We start from the raw sequence: 23,386 nt of genomic DNA on the forward strand, positions 1-23,386 counted from the left end.
AGTTGTAGGCTACTGTAGCCTGAAATGACGATATCGCCACAGCCATTGTGTAGCCTACCTGGAGCTGGCAAACCGATTGAATAAATAGCCTATAGCTTCAGTAGATTTTAGTTGTAGCCTTGTGTTGTTAAGCAATTATTAATAGTCATGTTTAATTAATTAAATTGGAAGGTATCAATTCTCCACATTTAATGTCAGTCTCATTTTGGATATTTCTCTGAAATGAGATGTTGGCCTATTAGGGGGCTATAGGATACCTGCATCTAGCTCAGCAAACCATAGTAAAGTTGAATAGTCAGATTTAGGTCTGGTATTATCCGGTTGAATAGCTAATTATGTTTGCTCTGACGCAGTACATTTATTACCTAGCTAGTGATTAGCATTAATGATTAGCATTAGAGGCTAACAAGATTTAGGCCCAACTTGCTAAGAAAGGAGAAACTAGTTGTTTGCAGATGTAAGAATCACAAACTAGTAGTGTAATTATAGAACGCTAGTGGATTTATATTAAGAAGCAACGTGAAAACAGCACCGTTGTCATCATTGTTGCATGTGCTGCATTGACCATGCAGAGACTGAAGTTTTTCGTGGTCGAGGTTCAAGAAATGCACTTCTTCTTCTTTGGTATAATCTCGTTGGCAACAATTATATGTGCATTCCGCCACCTACTGTACAGGTGGATAATAAAGATCCGAAACGTAGACCATTTGCAACTGGTTGAGGTGCATCCACCTCCATATCTTCAGAACTGGGGCCTCTTGCCCCTTAAACTCTCTTCACCGCCTCCACATAAGAGATTTGCTGTACAGCCCTGATCCTTGATACCTCAATCTCTTTCACCCTAACAGGCTGACTAGATCGGTCGCATCGCGTGCACGAGCGTTGCAAAATACATTTTGAAATCTATATATATTCAATTATTGCACCCACACTGCTCGCGCGCGACAACAAGTGTCTGCGTTGCCAAGGGCTAAAATAGTTGTTGCGACGCAGATTGCGCTGCAAATCCTGCCTCTCCAATTGGTTTATAGAAGCAGGTACCCACGTGCCATCTCCTCATTGGTTATACCCACGTGGGTGACTGAAAGACGAACAAGGTCAGTAGCGGTACTGCACCTAATTTATGAAAGTTGCCAATCGCAATATAAAGTCAAGAGAAGAAAAGGGCTGGAAGGAGGAGTGATGACTAGAAACAATTTGGTTGACCATTTATGCGTGGATTAATTGGCGGAGTAGTGGACCTTGTGCATTTCAGGTAAAATAACAACCCAATGTTTATCTCAGGACAAAATAGCTAGCAAGTGCACGCAAGCAGGTTAATTGCCATAAATGTTTAATGCTTTTCGACCTGTCCCCATATTAATATAATTGGTTTTGAGTTTATTTTGATGTTTTAACCTGCGTGTCGTGATCGCGCTTGGTGTGGGGGGGGCAAAATCCATTTATGCACGATGGCGCATGCTCGCAAATATGATCCCCACCACAGTTGCAACATTCAATAAAATATTCCTTCCATCTGCAAACACTTGACACATGGCCAAACGTTTTACACTTCTTGCATTGTATCTTATATATCCCAATTTTAGATAGGGTGGTAAATACTCATCAAACATCAATCGTACAGATACACTTTGCTCCTTTATCCCATTCTTCATACAGGTCAAAAGACCCGTGTTTTGAATGCATGTTTGATTAGGAAAACATTGGGATCAGTTATGGGTCTACTTTCGATAGTTTACAAGGTCCAACAAGGCACATTAGCAGCCGCAGGGTGGTCATAGGGTGTATTTTGTTAGGATGTATCAGCGTTAACAGATGCCATTGGAATATGGGCTTCTTCTGATACTGGTCTTGTGGATCATCATCAGCCTATTCATATCGCAATTTAAAAAATGTCAATCATTGGAAAAATATGTTTAATCAAGGCCACAAATTTCTCTGGCCCAGCCAATATTGGAATCCTGGTGCCGCTAGTGTCTGCAGCTGCTGCGGCTGAGAGAGAACTGTAGTACGCTAAAAGGTGAATCCTGGTGCTGCTAGTGTCTGCAGCTGCTGCGGCTGAGAGAGAACTGTAGTACGCTAAAAGGTGAATCCTGGTGCTGCTAGTGTCTGCAGCTGCTGCGGCTGAGAGAGAACTGTATACGCTAAAAGGTGAATCCTGGTGCTGCTAGTGTCTGCAGCTGCTGCGGCTGAGAGAGAACTGTAGTATGCTAAAAGGTGAATCCTGGTGCCGCTAGTGTCTGCAGCTGTTGCGGCTGAGAGATGGCCGTAGTACGCTAACGGGTGAATCCTGGTGACGCTATTTTTAATTTCACCTTTATTTAACCAGGTAGGATAGTTGAGAACAAGTTCTCATTTAAAACTGCGACCTGGCCAAGATAAAGCAAAGCAGTGCGACACAAACAACAACACAGAGTTACACATGGAATAAACAAGCCAATAACACAATAAACAAGTCAATGACACAGTAGAAAAAAAAGAAAGTCTATATACGGTGTATGCAAAAGGCATGAGGAGGTAGGCAATAAATAGGCCATAGGAGCGAATAATTTAAATTTAGCAGATTAACACTGGAGTGATAAATGAGGAGATGATAATGTGCAAGTAGAGATACTGGTGTGCAAAAGAGCAGAAAAGTAAATAAAAACAGTATGGGGATGAGGTAGGTAGATTGGGTGGGCTATTTACAGATGGACTATGTACAGCTGCAGCGATCGGTTAGCTGCTCAGATAGTTGGTGAGGGAAATACAAGTCTCCAACTTCAGTGATTTTTGCAATTTGTTCCAGTCACTGGTAGCAGAGAACCCTGCCGCCCCAGGTAAGTTACTAAGGTGCTTTAGTAACAAAACGGATGGCACTGTGATAGACTGGAACCAGTTTGCTGAGTAGAGTATTGGTAGCTATTTTGTAGATGACATCGCCGAAGTCGAGGATCGGTAGGATAGTCAGTTTTACTAGGGTAAGTTTGGCGGTGTGAGTGAAGGAGGCTTTGTTGTGAAATGGAAAGCCGATTCTAGATTTGATTTTGGATTGGAGATGTTTGATATGAGTCTGGAAGGAGAGTTTACAGTCTTACCAGACACCTAGGTATATATAGTTGTCCTCATATTCTGTCGGAACCGTCCAGGTTGATGCTAGTCGTGCGGGCAGCGAACGGTTGAAAAGCATGCATTTGGTTTTACTCGTGTTTAAGAGCAGTTGGAGGCCATGGGAGGAGTGTTGTAAGGCATTGAAGCTCGTTTTGAGGTTAGTTAACACAGTGTCCAAAGAAGGGCCAGATGTATACAGAATGGTGTCGTCTGTGTAGAGGTGGATTAGGGAATTGCCCACAGCAAGAGGTTGTCACCCCCTTTGAAGAGGGGGATGACCGTGGCAGCTTTTCCATCATTGATATATAAAGAGAAAAGAGAATTGAACCCTGTGGTACACCCATAGACTGCCAGAGGTCTGGACAACATGCCCTCCCATTTAACACACTGAACTGTGTCTGCGAAGTAGTTGGTGAACCAGGCGAGGCAGTCATTTGAAAAACCAAGGCTTTTGAGTCTGCCGATAAGAATATTGATTGATTGGGGATTGACAGAGTCGAAAGCCTTGGCCAGGTCGATGAAGACGGCTGCACAGTACTGTCTTTTATCGATGGTGGTTATGATATCGTTTAGCACCTTGAGGTGCACCCGTGACCGGCTCGGAAACCAGATTGCACAGCGGAGAAGGTACGGTGGGATTCGAAATGGTCAGTGAACGGTTTATTAACTTGGCTTTCGAAGACTTTAGATGGGCAGGGCAGGATGGATGTAGGTTTGTAACAGTTTGGGTCTAGGTTGTCACCCCCTTTGAAGAGGGGGATGACCGTGGCAGCTTTCCAATCTTTAGGGATCTCAGACGATATGAAAGAGAAATTGAACAGGCTGGTAATAGGGGTTGCAACAATGGCGGCGGATAGTTTTAGAAAGAGAGGGTCCAGATTGTCTAGCCAGCTGATTTGTACGGGTCCAGGTTTTTCAGTTCTTTCAGAACATCTGCTATCTGGATTTGGGTGAAGGAGAAGCTGGGAAGTGTCCCAAAACTTTTTGGAGTTAGAGCTACAGTATGCAAATTTCTGCTTGAAAAAACTAGCATTTGCTTTCCTGTATTGGTTCCTGACTTCCCTGAACAGTTGCATATCGCTGGGACGATTCGATGCTATTGCAGTCTACCACAGGATGCTTTTGTGTTGGTCAAGTTTATGTCAGGTCTGGAGTGAACCAAGAGCTATATCAAATCAAATGTATTTATATAGTCCTTCTTACATCAGCTGATATCTCAAAGAGTTGTACAGAAACCCAGCCTAAAACCCCAAACAGCAAGCGATGCAGGTGTAGAAGCACGGGCAAGTATATCTGTTCTTAGTTCTGCATTTTTTGAACGGGGCATGCTTATCTAAGATGGTGAGGAAATTACTTTTAAAGAATGACCAGGCATCCTCAACTGACAGGATGAGGTCAATAGCCTTCTAGGATACCCGGGCCAGGTCGATTAGAATGGCCTGCTCGCAGAAGTGTTTTAGGGAGCGTTTGACAGTGATGAGGGGTGATCGTTTGACCACGGATACAGGCAATGAGGCAGTGATCGCTGAGATCCTGATTGAAGACAGCAGAGTATTTGTGTATTTGGATGTGTATTTGGAGGGCAAGTTGGTCAGGATAATGTCTGAGGGTGCCCATGTTTATGGATTTAGAGTTGTACCTGGTGGTTTCCTTGATAATTTGTGTGAGATTGAGGGCATCTGTCTTAGATTGTAGGACTGCCTGGGTGTTAAGCATATCCCAATTTAGGTCACGTAACAGAACGAACTCTGAAGCTAGATGGGGGGCAATCAATTCACAAATGGTGTCCAGGGCACAGCTGGGAGCGATGGGGGTTGATAGCAGGCGGCAACTGTGAGAGACTTATTTCTGGAGAGATTCATTTTTAAAATTAGAGGCTCAAACTGTTTGGACATAGACCTGGAAAGTATGACAGAACTTTGCAAGCTATCTCTGCAGTAGATTGCAACTCCTCCCCCTTTGGCAGTTTTATCTTGACGGAAAATGTTGTAGTTGGGTATGGAAAGCTCCAAATTTTTGGTGGCCTTCCTAAGCCAGGATTCAGACACGGCAAGGACATCAGGGTTGGCGGAGTGTGCTAAAGCAGTGAGTAAAACTAACTTAGGTAGGAGGCTTCTCATGTTAACATGCATGAAACCAAGGCTTTTTCGATTACAGAAGTCAACAAATGAGGGTTCCTGGGGACATGCAGGGCCTGGGTTTACCTCCACATCACTCGAGGAACAGAGGAGGAGTAGGATGAGGGTACGGTTAAAGGTTATCAAAACTTGTTGCCAAGAGCTTTGGGGACAGAGAATAAAAGGAGCAGATTTCTGGGCGTGGTAGAATAGATTCAGGGCGTAATGTAATGTAACAGTGGATGGAGTGCTCGTCGGCAGACCAGTCGTGGTGGTGCGGCGGGGCGCAGTGTCGACAAAGGATCCAATCCAGATGGCGAAAGAGGTATTGTAGTTGTAGTAATTTAGTTTGCTAGCCGGGAGATGCGCTTGGCTCACGGCTAACTGGTGCTAGCTTCGGGGCAGGGGCTTTAGCCACTATAGCCACTCAGTAGCAGTGGTGATCCGGTTCCAAGGTACAGAGCCTACGGCAAGTATCCGGTGGAGTAGTGGGTTCTAGCCGTGTTTGGGTGGAGTCCGGGTGAACAACTGAGTAGGCCGGGAGGTGGGCCTCAGGGATATTTTCGGTACTGGGTAACTCGGTGGGTGCTAGCTAGCTGTGAAGATCAGGAGTAATGGTCCGGGGATTATGGCAGGAATCCGCCGTTGTAGTGGAGAGACAGTCCGATACTGGTAGGCTGGCAAGTATTATCCAGGCAAAAAACAAAAAAGGGCTGGTACCTGTGCAGAAGGTAAAGGCCGCTAGCAGTGGCTAACAATGACTAAATAGCTTGTAGCTGGTTAGCTTCTGATGGCTCGGTGGTTCTTGTTATAAGGTCTAAAAATAATAGCGGTTCCGTATCACGTTGGGTGAGGCAGGTTACCGGAAGATATAATTGAATTAAAATGGAAAAGAGATTGAAAATAAAATTGAAATGTATACAAAAAAAGACGAGAAATACAAAGTACACGAGAGGGCGAACGAAACATGTCTGCACTGCTACGCCATCTTGGATCAAGTGTCAAGTGTCTGCAGCTGCTGCTGAGTTAGAGCTGTCGTTTGCTAAAAGGTGAATCTTGGTGCCTCTAGTGTCTGCAGCTGCTGCTGCTGAGTTAGAGCTGTCGTTTGCTAAAAGGTGAATCCTGGTGCCGCTAGTGTCTGCAGCTGCTGCTGAGTTAGAGCTGTCATATGCTAAAAGGTGAATCCTGGTGCCGCTAGTGTCTGCAGCTACTTCTGCTGAGTAAGCCGTAGAACGCTAAAAGGTGAATCCTGGTGCCGCTAGTGTCTGCAGCTACTGCTGCTGAGTAAGCTGAAAGGTGTGCTGACATATTTTTTTTTTTACTGCCTGGCAACCCCGATAAAACCCCACCCAGTCCGAATCACAATGTTGTGCACAAATTTCTTTATATCCCTGTTAGTGAGCATTTCTCCTCTGCCAAGATAATCCATCCACCTGACAGGTGTGGCATATCAAGAAGCTGACTAAACAGAATGAATATTACACAGGTGCAGCTTGTGCTGGGGACAACAAAAGGCCACTCTAAAATGTGCAGTTTTTTCACACAACGCCAAAGATGTCTCAAGGTTTCAGGGAGGGTTAAATTGGCATGCTGAATGCAGGAACTAAATGTCCAACGTCGTTTTAGAGAATTTGGAAATATGTGCAACCGGACAACTGAAGACCACGTTTAACCACGCCAGCCCAGGACCTCCACATCGGGCTTCTTCACCTGCGGCATCATCTGACAACATCATCTGACAACAAACACAATTGCATTTTATCGATTGGCTATTTGAATGTGTACAACAATTTGTCCCAGCTCCTGCCAACATCCAGCAACTTCTCACAGCCATTGAAGAGGAGTGGGACAACATTCCACAGGCCACAATCAACAGCCTCATCAACTCTATGTGAAAGGAGATGTGTTACGCTGCATGAGGCAAATGGTCACACCAGATACTGACTGGTTTTCTGATCCACGCCCCTACCTTTTTTTTTTTGTAAGCTATCTGTGACTAGTAGATAGTATTCCCAGTCAAAGAAATGTGTGCACTGTTCACAACACAGGCTTTTTTCAAACACCCATTATTAAATGAACTTAGGCTGCAGTGATACTGTTATTGAATCTTGTCCTTTTCTTAAGCTACTCATCACATTAGGAATTGTATTGTAAGTCTGCATGCAATGCTTTATTATAAAGGTGATTCATTTGGTCAGTATCCCCTGTTCAAAAACTTTCCGCGTCTATGAGCATTAAACTATATTTTTTTATGAGTAAATGGGTATATCTTAAATTGAAATATCCAGAAAATATTATATATTGTTCCTTTAATTTAGTTTGCCTGTAAAAGTTGCGCCTCAAGCAGCTCTGATTTTCAATTCTCTCTCCGATTCTCATTTAAATAGTCAAAAACGGTCGTAAATATCACAAAGTAGGCCTTCAATGAAGATGGAGGAATCTTAACTTTAAGTCCCCTAACCCAGCTCATTAGCCTAACTTTTGACAGGATTTATTTTTCTTAATCAAGGTTCTTTAACTTCTTGAGGGAAAGGTTATTGCGAGATCCTGCATCTTGTCTGATGACTTTTAACACGAGTCAACAAAGTAAAAGTTGGCCTTGGTGTGAGTGTTCCTATTAATTACCAGTGACATTGACTTAGATTCATAGTCCCGGGCACAGCACCTGACGAGAGAACATACATTTTGATATTTCGATGTTACAGCATTACTTATGATCGATCGGCAGTGGGAGACTTCTCGCGTGACACAACCCATTATGTCCACACTGCATCTAACTGTGAACTAGGCCTAGGCTAAATCTGAGGATTTTTTATAATTATATTTTTATTTAGTCACATGGTCGCAGATGTAGTTGCAGTGTACATACTTAAGCTCCGAGCTCGAACAATGCAGGTGTGAATGAAACAATAAAACAATTTCATAAAATTCACTGAGTGTACAATACGTTTGGCATAGCTTCCTAATATTGAGTTGCACCCCCTCAGAACAGCCTCAATTCATCAGGGCATGGACTATAATATTGACTCCAATGCTTTCCACAGTTGTGTCAAGTTGGCTGGATGTCCTTTGGGTAGTGGACCATTCTTGATACACACAGGAAACAGTTGAATGTGAAAAACCCAGCAGCGTTGCAGTTCTTGACACTCAAACCGGAGCACCTGGCACCTACTACCATTCCCCGTTCAAAGACAGATAAAAATTGAGTCTTGCCGATTAACACTCAGAATGGCACACATCTCATTCGTCTCCAAGTGTAAAAATGATTATTTAACCTGTCTCCCCTTCATCTACACTGATTTTGAAGTGAATTTAACAAGTGACATCAATAAGGTATCACAGCCTTTGCCTGGATTCACCTGTTCAATCTATGTCAGGGAAATAGCAAGTGTTCCTAATGTTTTATACAGTCATTGTATACATGTTTACAGATTGCACTAAAACCTAATCCAGGTGGTGAGTCACAAATGGACTTGGTCTTTTAGAAAATAGGGCTATCTAATGTATATCACCCCTACCTTGTCAAAACACAATTGATTGGCTCAAATGCATTGAGGAAAGAAATTCCACAATTTAACTTTTAACAAGGCAGACCTGTTAATTGAAATGCATTCCAGGTGACTACCTCATGAAGCTGGTTAAGAGAATGCCAAGAGTGTGCAAATCTGTCAAGGCAAAGTGTGGCTACTTTGAAGAATGTCAAATATTAAATATATTTAGTTTTGTTTAACACATTTGTTACTACATGATTCCATATGTGTTATTTCATTATAACAGATACCTGTTTTTAATGTCTTCACTGTTATTCTACAATGTAGACAATTAGTCAAAATAAAGAAAAACCATTTAATAAGTAGGCTTTTCCAAACATTTGACCGGTACTGTATATGCACTATATATATATATATATATAGATAGATAGATAGATAGATAGATAGATAGATAGATAGATAGATAGATAGATAGATAGATAGTACATTCTGGAAGTATTCAGACCCCTTGACTTTTTCCACATTTTGTTAAGTTACAGCCTTATTCTAAAATGTATTAAATAAATGTTTTCCCTCCTCAAACTACACACAATTCCCCATAATGACAAAGCAAAAACAGGTTTTTAGAAATGTTTGCTAATTTATTAATTGCAAAACAGAAGTACCTTATTTACATAAGTATTCAAACCCTTTGTTATGAGACTTGACATTGAGCTCAGGCACATCCTGCTTCCTTTTATCATCCTTGAGATGTTTCTACAACTTGATTGGAGTCCACCTGTGGTGAATTCAGTTAATTAGACATGATTTGGATAGACACACACTCGTTTATTTAAGGTTCCACAGTTGACAGTGCATGTCAGAGCAAAAACCAAGCCATGGGGTCAAAGGAATTGTCTGTAGAGGTCCAAGACAGGATTGTGTCAAGGCACAGATCTGGGGAAGGCTACCAAAAAAATGTCTACTGCATTGAAGGTCCCCAAGAACACAGTGGCCTCCATCATTCTTAAATTAAAGAAGTTTGGAACCACAAAGACTTCCTAGAGCTGGTTGCCCAGCCAAAACTGAGTAATCGGGGGAGAAGGGCCTTGGTCAGGGAGGTGACCAAGAACCCAGTGGTCACTCTGACAGAGCTCCAGAGTTCCTCTGTGGAGATGGGACAACCTTCCAGGAGGACAACCATCTCTGCAGCACTCCACCAATCAGGCCTTTATGGTAGAGTGGACAGACGGAAGCCTCTGCTCTGTAAAAGGCACATGACAGTCCGCTTGGAGTTTGCCGAAAGGCACCTAAAGGACTCTCAGATCATGAGAAACAAGATTCTTTGGTCTGATGAAACCAAGATTGAACTCTTTGACCTGAATGCCAAGCGTCATGCCTGGAAGAAACCTGGCACCATCCCTACGGTGAAGCATGGTAGTGGCAGCATCATGCTGTGGGGATGTTTTTCAGCAGCAGGGACGGGAGACTAGTCAGGATCGAGAGAAAGATGAACTGAGCAAAGCACAGTGAGATCTTTGATGAAAATATCAGTGGCCCACCCAAAGCCCGGAATTGAACCTAATCGAACATCTCTTGAGAGACCTGAAAATAGCTGTGTAGCGATCCTCCCCATCCAACCTGACAGAGCTTGAGAGGATCTGCAGAGAAGAATTGGAGAAACTCCCCAAATTCAGTTGTGCCAAGCTTGTAGCGTCATACCCAAGAATCGAGGCTGTAATCGCTGCCAAAGGTGCTTCAACAAAGTACTGAGTAAAGGGTCTGAATACTTGTGTAAATGTGATATGTTTTTTTTTCCATTTATAAATGTGCAATAAAAAATGTACTTGTTTTTGCTTATCATTATGGGTTGTTGTGTGTAGATTGATGATAAAAATAAACAATGTAATCAATTTTAGTATAAGGTGTTAACGTAACAAAATGTGTTAAAAGTGAAGGGGTTTGAATTCTTTCCGAATGCACTGTGTATGTGCAGTTGAAGTTGGACGTTTACATACACTTAGGTTGGAGTCATTAAAACTCTTTTTCAACCACTCCACAAATTTCTTGTTAACAAACTATAGTTTTGGCAAGTCGGTTAGGACATCTACTTTGTGGATGACACAAGCCATTTTTCCAAAAATTGTTTACTGACAGATTATTTAATTTATAATTCACTGTATCACAATTCCAGTGGGTCAGAAGTTTACATACACTAAGTTGACTGTGTCTTTAAACAGCTTGGAAAATTCCAGAAAATTATGTCATGGCTTTAGAAGCTTCTGATAGGCTAATTGACTTCATTTGAGCCAATCAGAAGCTTCTAAAGCAATGACATCAGTTTTAATCTGAGGAGCAGCTGGATATGTTCTAACCCCTGGTGACAGTCAGAGTTTTACCATAAAGCACTTTCCCTCATCCTAGTATAGAACCCAGTGTAGTTCATGCTCATCTTCTTCATCAGCAGCGTGATTCATTCTATATTTTTACTTTTGTGTGTGTGTTTGTGTGTGCTACCAACCATGATCGATAGGACGTCCTCACAAAATCAATACATTTTCATGAAATAGGGCCTACCTTGTTGGTTTTTCCCTGACCTTAACACGAACACTGAATTTTTCATGGGTATAGAAACTATTCCTAGTCCTCTCACTGTGGGTTGAAGGTGAAAACAGTTCTAATAAGGTGGCTTTCTTAAAAGGTTTGCCGTTGCACTGAGAAATAAAAGGGCAACCAGCTGAACAAATTTTGTCATCACGACCAGTCAGAGGAAATCGCTTTGAGGCACAGGAGGTCACGCATGCATGAAATGTGGTGACACATGAAAAGGTTTCTAACATAGTTCCCCTCTCTCTTAGACCATGCTCATTGCTAAAATATCAAAGGGAGTACTGAGCTGTCTCTCTCATTGTAAGTGAGTTGGAGAGTGGAGACATTGTTGAAAACAACAAGGCTAACCTAATTTTACTGCAGGGTGTGTAGTGAGGTGCTTATCAGTAGCGCTAGTGGCATCATGCAGGCAGTGCACGCCGAGCATGTGCAATTCAAATGGCTTTCCCCCTTTGTCTGTCGTCGCCCATCTTTCTCTAGGGACTGCCATGAAAAGATGGCAAGTTTCAACAGATGTAACAGAATGGGGAGTGAACTTTGATGTATTCCTGCAGAGAGCTGGGCTGGGTTGTTTGTGTTACATACTCTGATTAATCCATCATTAAGTGGATTTTAGACCGCTTCCCATTTCTCAACTATTCAACAAGACAGGGATTTCACGCTCCCAACTTTTGTAGTTTTATCTTTGGAATAATTTACATGCTACTGTAACACCCCTTCCTCTCTAAGCCGATCAACTGAAACAAGACAAGCTGGAAGTGAAATTGGCCCCCTCTCTGTGTGCTATTAAAAATCCAAGTGAAAACCCTTATTTTTTTTCATTTTTTTGAGATCCTCTTAACAATCATATGCAGTGGTACTCAGATTTTGGAAATAATTTTGCCCATTTTGTAATTTCAGAATTTGGCCATTCACGTCACGTTTATGATCATTTCATAGTGGTTAAAGGGATACTTTGGGATTTTGGCAATGATGCCCTTTACTGTATCTATTGCCCTAGTCAGATGAACTTGGATACCATTTTTTTTTTCTCTCTGCATCCAGTTTAAAAGAAGTTAGAGGTAGTTACGTGAGCCAATGCTAACTAGCGTTAGTGCAATGACTAGCTTGCTAGCAGTTACAATAGACTTCCAGTCTATGTGCTAACGCTAGTTAGCAACTACCTTTAAACCTCACGCAGAGACATACAAATGGTTTCCTCAAGTTTAATTTCTACCTGTAGGTAGGGGTGACTATGCATAGATGATAAACAGCGAGTAGCAACAGTGTACAAAACAAATGGAGGGGTTGGGGGGGTCAATGTAATAGTCCGGTGGCCATTTTATTAGTTGTTCAGCAGTCTTATGGCTTGGGGGTAGAAGCTGTTAAGAAGCCTTTGTCCTAGACTTGGCGCTCCGTTACCGCGTGCCATGCTGTAGCAGAGGAAACAGTCTGACTTGGGTGATGGAAGTCTCTGACGGGTGTCAGTGTGTTTCAGCCTTACTTCAGGATGGTGTGTGTTTGTTAGCCATACTGTAGGGCTGTGTGTGTGTATTTCAGCCGTACTGTAGGACTGTGTGTGTTTTAGCTATACTGTAGATGTCAGTGTGTTTCAGCCTTACTTCAGGGCGGTGTGTGTTTGTTAGCCATACTGTAGGACTGTGTGTGTGTGTGTGTGTGTGTTTCAGCCGTACTGTAGGTGTCAGTTATGGATACACCGATATTACATTTTTGTCCGATACCGATATCTTATGGCTAGGGGTTCCGCTAGCGGCACCCCTCGACAACATTCCGCTGAAAAGGCAGGGAAATTCAAAAATATTTTTTAGAAATATGTAACTTTCATACATTAACAAGTGCAATACACCAAATGAAAGATACACAACTTGTTAATCTACCCATCGTGTCCGATTTTCAAAAAGGCTTTACAGCGAAAGCACAATATATGATTATGAGAGCCAAGTCACAAAAATACACACAGCCATTTTTCCACCTCCAAGATAGGAGTCACAAAAAGCAGAAATATAGATAAAATTAATCACTAACCTTTGATCTTCATCAGATGACACTTATAGGACATGATGTTACACAATACATGTATGTTTTGTTCGATAAAGTGCATATTTATATCCAAAAAATCTGTTTACTTTGGCACGTTACGTTCAGTAATGTTTTGCTTCCAAAACATCCGATGATTTTGCAGAGCGCCACATCAATTTGCAGAAATACTCATAATAAACATTGATAAAAGATACAACTGTTATTCACAGAATTAAAGATATACCTCTCCTTAATGTATTAATGCAACCGCTGTGTCAGATTTAAAAAAACTTTACGGAAAAAGCAAACCATGAAATAATCTGAGTATGGCGCTTAGACAACAAACCAAGCAATACAGATATCCGCCATGTTGGAGTCAACAGAAGTCAGACATAACATTATAAATGTTCACTTACCTTTGATGATCTTCATCGGAATGCACTCCCAGGAATCCCAGTTCCACAATAAATTTGATTTGTTCGATAAAGTTCATCTTTATGTCCAAATACCTCCTTTTTGTTAGTGCGTTCAGCCCAGTAATCAAATTCATGACGCACGAGCAGACGAAAAGTCAAAAAGTTCCATTAGTCCGTAGAAACATGTCAAGCGAAGTATAGAATCAATCTTTAGGATGTTTTTAACATAAATCTTCAATAATGTTCCAACCTGAGAATTCTTTTGTCTTCACAAATGCAATGGAACAGAGCTAACAACTCTCACGTGAACCCGCGTAACGAGCTCATGGCACTCTGCCAGACCACTGACTCATTCAGCTCCCATTCCCCCCTCCTTCACAGTAGAAGCATTAAACAAGGTTCTAAAGACTGTTGACATCTAGTGAATGCCTTAGGAAGTGCAATTTGACCCCATAGACACTGTGTATTCGATAGGCCAAGAGTTGGAAAAACTACAAACCTCAGATTTCCCACTTCCTGGTTGGATTTTTCTCAGGTTTTCGCCTGCCATATGAGTTCTGTTATACTCACAGACATCATTCAAACAGTTTTTTTTAGAAACGTCAGTGTTTTCTATCCAAATCTACTATTAATATGCATATATTAGCAACTGGGGACTGAGTAGCAGGCAGTTTACTCTGGGCACGCTTTTCATCCAAGTGTGAAAATGCTGCCCCCTATCCCAAACAGGATATCCAATATTTTCCTTGCCAAAAAAAACTATACCGATATTTATAATTTTAGCGGCCTTTTAAGCATTCTAGTTCAGGGAAATAGTTGAAACACACACAGAGACCAAAAAGTTATTTTGTTGACATTTATGTATGTCCCCATTTACGTATGTTTACCAGTAAAACATAATCAAAATCTATTTATTTCACTTACTTGCTGTGCTGTTTCGTTGTTCATTTGTTCAGTCTCAACCAGGAATTCATCATGCATGTCAACCAGTGAAGTTTCAGCTCTGTCTGTCCGTGGCCTCTCTTCCTCTGTGCGCAGTCACTCTGTCCATTTCCATCTTGTTCAGCTGTGTTTGTAACATTTCACGTATACCCTGTTTCTTGTCTGCATCGAAGTAGCGGTCCTTGTACCTAGCATTGAGCATGGTGGCGACACAGTAAAGAGGCTCAGAGAGAATGCCACCGAATCGCTTGCTCACAGCCTCTACAGTCATGGCCAAAAGTTTTGAGAATGACACACACTAATTTCCACAAAGTTTGCTGCTTCAGTGTCTTTAGATATTTTTGTCAGATGTTACTATGGAATACTGAAGTATAATTACAAACATTTCGTAATGATGCAAAGAGTCAATATTTGCGGTGTTGACCCTTCTTTTTCAAGACCACTGCAATCCGCCCTGGCATGCTGTCAAATAACTTCTGGGCCCCACTGATGGCAGCCCATTCTTGCATAATCAATGCAATGCAGAATTTGTTGGGTTTTGTTTGTCTACCCGCCTCTTGAGGATTGACCACAAGTTCTCAATGGGATTAAGGTCTGGGGAGTTTCCTGACCATGGACCCAAAATATCAATGTCTTGTTCCCCGAGCAACTTAGTTATCACTTTTGCCTCATGGCAAGGTGCTCCATCATGCTGGAAAAGGCATTGTTTGTCACCAAACTGTTCCTGGATGGTTGGGAGAAGTTGCTCTTGGAGGATGTGTTGGTTCCATTCTTTATTCATGGCTGTTTTCTCAGGCAAAATTGTGAGTGAGCCCACTCCCTTGGCTGAGAAGCAACCCCACACATGAATGGTCAGGATGCTCAGCATTGCTTGCTGTTTGGGGTTTTAGGCTGGGGCTATATAAATATATTTGATTTGATAGAGGACTGAGGGTCTTCCAAATATTGAAAGTGTGTAAATAGTTACCCATGTTATTTTGTAAATGTGTGATATATATATTTTTATTTTTTTTTCATTTTTTTTAAATCCATAATTTTTCCAATTTTTTTTTTCCTACATTTTTTGGGGGGTGTGTGTGTTAGAATACCATTTTGGTATTTTGTATATAGTTATTTGTTTCAAAATGTATACCTTCACCAATTTGGCCACTTGGGTACATTTGGGCTACTTGTGTGGGACACCTGGGTGATTTCATGATAAATGTCATGTAGCACACTCATTTTGGAAGTTATCATTCTGAAACTTTGCACACGTACTGTTGCCCTCTTATATTTTTCTCTGAACCATCATCCTATCTGAATGTTTGTTTTATCTTGTTCATTTTAAAGATGATGATATAAAAATAAAAAACGTATGTTTTTTTTCATTGTTTTATCTAAACCAGATCTATTGTGTGTTATTCTCCTACATTCAATTCACATTTACACAAACTTCAGAATGTTTTCTTTCAAATGGTACCAAGAATATGCATATCCTTGGTTCTGTGCCTGAGCTACAGGCTGTTAGATTTGGGTATGTCTTCAGGTGGAAATTGCACAAAGTAGGGGAGGAGCTGCAAGAGGTTAAAAACAAATTCTGAGGTCTTGGCTGATTTTCCCTCCAATTGACTCAAATTATGTCAATTGGCCTATCAGAAGCTTCTAAAGCCATGACATCATTTTCTGGAATTTTCCAAGCTGTTTAAAGGCACAGTCAACTTAGTGTATGTAAACTTCTGACCCACTGGAATTGTGATACAGTGAATTATAAGTGAAGTAATCTGTCTGTAAACAATTGTTGGAAAAATGACTTGTGTCATGCACAAAGTAGATGTCCTAACCGACTTGCCAAAACTATAGTTTGTTAACAAGACATTTGTGGAGTGGTTGAAAAAGAGTTTACATACATACACACACACACACACACACACACACACACGTAATGGAAGATCTGTGCAGAGGCAAAGTTTGGTAACAGAATTATGGCTAAATCTCCCTCTCCCTATGCGACCACGTTTTCCAAAAACTCAGAAAGAATGGGGTGGCGTCAGCTGTAGGGCTGTGACGGCTGTGGAATTCATATTAAAAGATGTATGCAGAAAGAATGGGGTGGTGTCAGCTATAGGGCTGTGACGGCTGTGGAATTCATATTAAAAGATGTATGCAGAAAGAATGGGGTGGCGTCAGCTATAGGGCTGTGACGGCTGTGGAATTTGAGGTTACGGTAATTGGCCAGGCCAATGTACACGGTCATTGACATAACAGTTCAGGGTGGCTTTTCTCTGCAACTTCCCTATTACCATTACACTTTATCAGTAGCATTTCATTATTATTATTCAAGTTTTTACCTCTAACTATTAATCTAGTATAAAAATTAAGAAATGTCCGATAGGAGAGGATTGTCCCATTTTTGTACAAACACAATTTAACGCATAGGCTATCAGACTCAAAAGAAATGTGCGATTTCACTATTGCATTACACTTCGTTACTGGTTTTTCCTTTTTCATAGATTTTTTTGTATTGTTTCATGTGTACATTTTGTTTTACATGTACATTTTGTTTAAATGTACAGTATGTTACCGTTGTTTTAGGCCTAAAAAAAGGGAGGTTGCAGTTTGGTTTGTAAACTTGTTTACATGGATGCTTCTGAATAAAAACCTATTTGAAACAAGCCGTTACATTTCGTTATTATCATGGCATTTCATTATTATTATTATTATTAAGGTTACTTATGAATCTACAAATTAAGAAATGCCAGACTGGACCTGAATCTGTCACATTTTTGCATTGACACAGCATGACAGAGTCAAAGTAAAGATATATGCCTTCCTTGTCTGTTGGATTTTCTGAATATAAAATGTTTTAATCTGGATTCTATTTCGACGCTAAAACCATGAAGTCTGATTTCTCCCACTTTCCCCTAAATATTTGCAGAACGTACCTAACCCTGCTGCTGCTTTCATTCGATGGCAGTGGCATTAGTATATGTTCTTCAAATAGAGGATGGCGTAATGAGAGAAGTAATATAGCATAAGCTACTGAAAATAGGCCTTTTACAAGATCAAGTCATGGCAGGAGTTTTGGATTCTTATTAAATGGATGGAGTCCATTCAGGCTACTTTAGGAAACTTTCTGAATGGACATATAATGTAAACTCGTACATCGCCTTGGTCCGTACAATTGCCCTTATTTTAGCGCCCCAAAAATACTTCAAGATCAACTGTAATGTCAATACTTGTAAAGCACAATTTCTCTCCTTTCCAACAAAATCAATTACATGACCTAAACGCTGCCCGTTTCTGCATGATTCAAGCAGGCAATGAGCCCCGTCGGGTCTTTTTAAAAATGGCGGGTGGGGAAGTGAAACTAATGCGTGATAGTGAGAAGGACAGATGTCGTGTGGGTAAATTGCTTTTTTCACTTTTTTCACAAAACACTAAAGAGTTTATATAATGTGTCATTACATACCTATTTGAATGTTTGTCGAATTTGAATCGGGTTTTTAGGGCGGTGCTAAAGTGATCTTAGAAGTAAACAGCTGCTTTGAGAATGATGATCGCGTGCAATGATGACTCATAAAATGACATGATATCCCCCCTTACCCCTGTCACTGTCCATTTCTTGTTTCTAAAGGATGAGAGAAGTGCTACACCTGGTGGAGAGAGATTGTAAGACAGAAATAGTAGCTTTAAGTGTGCTGTACGTTATGACACGTCAAGATGTAAAAGTTTTTTTCAACTTTTCTCCAATACTATAGAGCCGTTACCATGTCGATCAACGCTTTAATAGAAACCTTGTGTTCTCTAGGCACCAAACTAAAGCCAGACTGATATATCGGTTGACCGATATTATCTGCTGATGTTGGCCTTTTTTGGCTTTTACAGATATATCGGTATCGATCTTTAAACCACAGATATTATTTAAAACAAAATGGGGGCTCGTCCGGGATCTTGTTTCCCACGCTCTAATAACCTTCCCTGAAGCTCTGCTGTGCCCAGATATTTGAGTGTTCAAGAGACAATTTTTGTAGTAGAGTTTCTGTCATTGACATCCACCCAGAGGTGTTATAAGGTTGGAGAAATCTTTTTAAAAGTTGCATTAATACGCAGGCTTAATTTTTTTTTTTAAAGCCATGGACTTTAAGTTGGAAACATTTGTGAAAAACCATACATGGGAGATGCTAGATAAATATACAAAGGCAAATCTGCTCATCATTGAGGGTCAAGCAGGTGTAAGACTACACCCCGTAGACAGGCAATTGAGGGAGTCAGAACTAAAGGCAAAGTTGGAGCAACAGAAACTAATGTTCGAGGGAAAGACGAGGTGCAGCCAAACATAAAAAATGTGAGAATGCCATTCGAGATACAGTGCCTTGCGAAAGTATTCGGCCCCCTTGAACTTTGCGACCTTTTGCCACATTTCAGGCTTCAAACATAAAGATATAAAACTGTATTTTTTTGTGAAGAATCAACAACAAGTGGGACACAATCATGAAGTGGAACGACATTTATTGGATATTTCAAACTTTTTTAACAAATCAAAAACTGAAAAATTGGGCGTGCAAAATTATTCAGCCCCCTTAAGTTAATACTTTGTAGCGCCACCTTTTGCTGCGATTACAGCTGTAAGTCGCTTGGGGTATGTCTCTATCAGTTTTGCACATCGAGAGACTGACATTTTTTCCCATTCCTCCTTGCAAAACAGCTCGAGCTCAGTGAGGTTGGATGGAGAGCATTTGTGAACAGCAGTTTTCAGTTCTTTCCACAGATTCTCGATTGGATTCAGGTCTGGACTCTGACTTGGCCATTCTAACACCTGGATATGTTTATTTTTGAACCATTCCATTGTAGATTTTGCTTTATGTTTTGGATCATTGTCTTGTTGGAAGACAAATCTCCGTCCCAGTCTCAGGTCTTTTGCAGACTCCATCAGGTTTTCTTCCAGAATGGTCTTGTATTTGGCTCCATCCATCTTCCCATCAATTTTAACCATCTTCCCTGTCCCTGCTGAAGAAAAGCAGGCCCAAACCATGATGCTGCCACCATGTTTGACAGTGGGGATGGTGTGTTCAGCTGTGTTGCTTTTATGCCAAACATAATGTTTTGCATTGTTGCCAAAAAGTTCAATTTTGGTTTCATCTGACCAGAGCACCTTCTTCCACATGTTTGGTGTGTCTCCCAGGTGGCTTGTGGCAAACTTTAAACAACACTTTTTATGGATATCTTTTAAGAAATGGCTTTCTTCTTGCCACTCTTCCATAAAGGCCAGATTTGTGCAATATACGACTGATTGTTGTCCTATGGACAGAGTCTCCCACCTCAGCTGTAGATCTCTGCAGTTCATCCAGAGTGATCATGGGCCTCTTGGCTGCATCTCTGATCAGTCTTCTCCTTGTATGAGCTGAAAGTTTAGAGGGACGGCCAGGTCTTGGTAGATTTGCAGTGGTCTGATACTCCTTCCATTTCCAGATTATCGCTTGCACAGTGCTCCTTGGGATGTTTAAACTTGGGAAATCTTTTTGTATCCAAATCCGGCTTTAAACTTCTTCACAATAGTATCTCGGACCTGCCTGGTGTGTTCCTTGTTCTTCATGATGCTCTCTGCGCTTTTAACGGACCTCTGAGACTATCACAGTGCAGGTGCATTTATACGGAGACTTGATTACACACAGGTGGATTGTATTTATCATCATTAGTCATTTAGGTCAACATTGGATCATTCAGAGATCCTCACTGAACTTCTGGAGAGAGTTTGCTGCACTGAAAGTAAAGGGGCTGAATAATTTTGCACGCCCAATTTTTCAGTTTTTGATTTGTTAAAAAAGTTTGAAATATCCAATAAATGTCGTTCCACTTCATGATTGTGTCCCACTTGTTTTTGATTCTTCACAAAAAAATACAGTTTTATATCTTTATGTTTGAAGCCTGAAATGTGGCAAAAGGTCGCAAAGTTCAAGGGGGCCGAATACTTTCGTAAGGCACTGTAGATATGGAAGCACTCTACATCCAGTCAGGCCACCCTGTACCCTCTACGGAGTTTGATCTTGGTCGGAACAGCCTGTACCACCTTTCAACGAAAAGGAGGTGGAATTGTATTTGACTTTGTTTGAGCAGATTGCCATGTCCCTAAAATGGCCAGATGATATCTGGTCACTGCTCCTCCAAAGTGTTCTGGTGGGAAAAGCTCAGAAATTGTCAGTGGTGGGAAAAATACCCAATTGTCATACTTGAGTAAAAGTAAAGATACCTTAATAGAAAATTTACTCTGGTAAAAGTGAAAGTCACCCAGTAAAATACTAATTGAGTAAATGTCAAAGTATTTGGTTTTAAATATGCTTAAGTATCAAAAGTAAATGTAATTGCTAAAATATACTTAAGTATCAAAAGTAAAAGTATAAATCATTTAAATGTCCTTATTTTCACGACGGCACAGTTGTCTTTATTTGTTTTTTACGGATTGCCAGGAGCATACATTTAGATCTGAAACTGTTAGTAGCCCCAACACACACACAGCAGCCTGCTAATGTCCAATTGACCAGTGTAGAAATACACTGCTCAACAAAATAAAGGGAACACTTAAACAACACAATGTAACTCCAAGTCAATCACACTGTCCACTTAGGAAGCAAACCGATTCACAATAAATTTCACATGCTGTTGTGCAAATGGAATAGACAACAGGTGGAAATTATAGGCAATAAGCAAGACACCCCCAATAAAGGAGTGGTTCTGCAGGTGGTGACCTCAGACCACTTCTCAGTTCCTATGCTTCCTGGCTGATGTTTTGGTCACTTTTGAATGCTGGCGGTGCTTTCACTCTAGTGGTAGCATGAGACGGAGTCTACAACCCACACAAGTGGCTCAGGTAGTGCAGCTCATCCAGCATGGCACATCAATGCGAGCTGTGGCAAGAAGGTTTGCTGTTTGTCAGTGTAGTGTCCAGAGCATGGAGGCGCTACCAGGAGGCAGGCCAGTACATCAGGAGACGTGGAGGAGGCCGTAGGAGGGCAACAACCCAGCAGCAGGACCGCTACCTCCACCTTTGTGCAAGGAGGAGCAGGAGGAGCACTGCCAGAGCCCTGCAAAATGACCTCCAGCATGCCACAAATGTGCATGTGTCTGCTCAAACGGTCAGAAACAGACTCCATGAGGGTGGTATGAGGGCCCGACGTCCACAGGTGGGGGTTGTGCCTACAGCCCAACACCGTGCAGGACGTTTGGCATTTGCCAGAGAACACCAAGATTGGCAAATTCGCCACTTGCGCCCTGTGCTCTTCACAGATGAAAGCAGGTTCACACTGAGCACATGTGACAGACGTGACAGTCTGGAGACGCCTTGGAGAACGTTCTGCTGCCTGCAACATCCTCCAGCATGACCGGTTTGGCGGTGGGTCAGTCATGGTGTGACATTTCTTTGGGTGGCCGCACAGCCCTCCATGTGCTCGCCAGAGGTAGCCTGACTGCCATTAGGTACCGAGATGAGATCCTCAGACCCCTTGTGGGGACCATATGCTGGTGCGGTTGGCCCTGGGTTCCTCCTAATGCTAGACCTCATGTGGCTGGAGTGTGTCAGCAGTTCCTGCAAGAGGAAGGCATTGATGCTCCCCAGACCTGAATCCAATTGAGCACATCTGGGACATCATGTCTCGCTCCATCCACCAACGCCACGTTGCACCACAGACTGTCCAGGAGTTGGCGGATGCTTTAGTCCAGGTCTGGGAGGAGATCCCTCAGGACACCATCCGCCACCTCATCAGGAGCATGCCCAGGCGTTGTAGGGAGGTTATACAGGCACGTGGAGGCCACACACACTACAAAGCCTCATTTTGACTTGTTTTAAGGACATTACATTAAAGTTGGGTCAGTCTGTAGTGTGGTTTTCCACTTTAATTTTGAGTGTGACTCCAAATCCAGACCTCCATGGGTTGCTAAATTTGATTTCCATTGATAATTTGTGTGTGATTTTGTTGTCAGCACATTCAACTATGTAAAGAAAAAAGTATTTAATAAGAATATTTAATTAAGCAGTGTATATTCTCCAATCTGCTGTTTTGATCCTCAGTATTGATTTGGAATCCTCATGCGAATTCCCCTTTTACTTTTAATCGATTGCGTTAAAATGAGATATAGGCTCTCCATGGTCTAATTACAAACTTTCATAGATGACAGGTGGTGCACACACACCGCGTATAGTCAGCTAACGCACTTTTGTACATCGCGCTGTAACGTACAATTTACTGTATTTTTTTAAAGGTTTGTGTGGAATTTGAAGCAGGTTTTTAGGGCGGCACTAAAGTTATCTTCAGAGAAGTAAACAGCATTTTTTGAGATGATGGCTTGCAGTGATGACACAAAAAATGAATGCATTCAGTTGTACAATTAACTAGGTATCCCCCTCACCCTGTTCTACACCTAATGGAAAGAGTCTGTATGACACAGAATGAGTTGCACAATGCGTGCTGTATGTTACGTCATGACACGTCACAATTTAACGTACAGTGTCATAGGGGTCAGTTTTTTTCAACTTTTCTCCAATACTTTCGGGCTATTACCATGTCAAACAATGCTTGAATAGAAACGTAGTTCACACCCCAGATTTTGATGCCAGCACAGAAACTACAGTCCCATCTACAGTCCCATTTAGTTTTCATTGCAGCCTCGTTTGAATGCCGCGGTTGCGCAAATTTGTACGGTATGGGTTCATCAACAGTACTATCAGAAACCCAACACACACACACACACA

The 23,386-nt window shown here is 41.6% G+C and overlaps 1 protein-coding gene across 2 annotated transcripts in view; it reads left to right on the forward strand.

The window, feature by feature from the left end:
- b3glcta (beta 3-glucosyltransferase a) overlaps window positions 1-23,386 on the forward strand; it is a 106,567-nt gene that overhangs the window by 5,347 nt on the left and 77,834 nt on the right. The gene's annotated exons all lie outside the window — the stretch shown is intronic.

This window comes from Oncorhynchus mykiss, chromosome 15 (genome assembly GCF_057628025.1).
Source record: "Oncorhynchus mykiss isolate SJ-2025 chromosome 15, ASM5762802v1, whole genome shotgun sequence".
In the NCBI taxonomy this organism is placed as follows: Eukaryota; Metazoa; Chordata; class Actinopteri; order Salmoniformes; family Salmonidae; genus Oncorhynchus; species Oncorhynchus mykiss.